This window comes from Arachis stenosperma, chromosome 9 (assembly GCF_014773155.1).
Source record: "Arachis stenosperma cultivar V10309 chromosome 9, arast.V10309.gnm1.PFL2, whole genome shotgun sequence".
NCBI classification, from domain to species: domain Eukaryota; kingdom Viridiplantae; phylum Streptophyta; class Magnoliopsida; order Fabales; family Fabaceae; genus Arachis; species Arachis stenosperma.
Window position 1 is genome coordinate 41,878,004 of NC_080385.1, and position 1,774 is coordinate 41,879,777.

The 1,774-nt window shown below is 41.9% G+C and overlaps 1 non-coding gene across 1 annotated transcript; it reads right to left on the minus strand.

Annotated features, from left to right (window-relative positions):
- Nucleotides 1-466: 466 nt before the first annotated feature.
- On the minus strand, nucleotides 467-570 carry LOC130952353 (small nucleolar RNA R71). The gene has a single exon (XR_009074534.1). It is a non-coding gene; the product is annotated as a small nucleolar RNA R71 (small nucleolar RNA).
- Between the last annotated feature and the right edge of the window lie 1,204 nt (nucleotides 571-1,774).

The window sequence follows — 1,774 nt, forward strand, 5'->3', positions numbered from 1 at the left end:
AGAAGCTAAGGCACAACTCTCTGTAGAGGACCTAACAGAAATCTTCAAAGAAGAAGAACCCATGGCAGCCGAAAATAACAACAATGCCAACAATGCAAGGAAGGTGCTGGGTGACTTTACTGCACCTACTCCCGACTTCTATGGGAGAAGCATCTCTATCCCTGCCATTGGAGCAAACAACTTTGAGCTTAAGCCTCAATTAGTTTCTCTAATGCAACAGAATTGCAAGTTCCATGGACTTCCATTGGAAGATCCTCATCAGTTCTTAGCTGAATTCTTGCAAATCTGTGACACTGTCAAGACTAATGGGGTTGACCCTGAGGTCTACAGACTTATGCTATTCCCTTTTGCTGTAAGAGACAGAGCTAGGACATGGTTGGACTCACAACCTAAGGAAAGCCTGGACTCATGGGAAAAGCTAGTCAATGCCTTCTTGGCAAAGTTCTTTCCACCTCAAAAATTGAGTAAGCTTAGAGTGGAAGTCCAAACCTTCAGACAGAAGGATGGAGAATCCCTCTATGAAGCTTGGGAAAGATACAAACAATTGATCAGAAAATGTCCATCTGACATGCTTTCTGAATGGAGCATCATAGGTATTTTCTATGATGGTCTCTCTGAACTATCCAAGATGTCTTTGGATAGCTCTGCTGGAGGATCTCTTCATCTGAAGAAGACGCCTACAGAAGCTCAAGAGCTAATTGAAATGGTTGCAAATAACCAATTCATGTACACTTCTGAAAGAAATCCTGTGAACAATGGGACAAGTCAGAAGAGAGGAGTTCTTGAGATTGATGCTCTGAATGCCATTCTGGCTCAGAACAAGATATTGACTCAACAAGTCAATTTGATTTCTCAAAGTCTGTCTGGAATGCAAAATGCACCAAGCAGTACTAAGGATGCTTCATGGTGGACGAAATTGTGATTCTTGATTAGTGGCTCCTTGGCATGTGCCAAAAAGTTAAACTAACTCAACTAACTGATTACTTTCTTTTCACAATTCCGTTCAACTAACCAGCAAGTGCACTGGGTCGTCCAAGTAATACCTTACGTGAGTAAGGGTCGATCCCACGGAGATTATTGGCTTGAAGCAATCAATGTTTATTTTATTTGTCTTAGTTAGGATGTCACAAAATTGTTTGGATTACTTGAACAATAGAGTTATTTGTTTATAAAGGATTGTGGAATATATTGGAATAATAAAGAATACTAGCGTTACTTGTTGTGCAGTAATGGAGAATATGTTGGAGTTTTGGAGATGCTTTGTCCTTTGAACTTCAACTCTTCCTTGAGATCCTCTTCTCACACGCAGGTTCTATCCATGGCTAGCTCTATGTAGGGTGTCACCGTTGTCAATGGCTACTTCCCATCCTCGCAGTGAAAGCTAATGCTCACGCACTCTGTCACAGTACGGCCAATCACCGGTTGGTTCCCGCTTCCTACTGGAATAGAATCCCTCTTTTGCGTCTGTCACTAACGCCCAGCAGGTTGCAAGTTTGAAGCACATCACAGTCATTCAATCCTGGAATCCTACTCCGAATACCACAGACAAGGTTTAGACTTTCCGGATTCTCATGAATGCTGCCATCTATCTAGCTTATACCACGAAGATTCTGTTGGGGAATCTAAGAGATATTTATTCATTCTGATGTAGAACGGAGGTGGTTGTCAGGCACACGTTCATGGTTTGAGGAAGGTGATGAGTGTCACGGATCATCACATTCTTCACAATTAAGCGCGAATAAACATCTTAGATAAGAACAAGCGTGTTTGAATG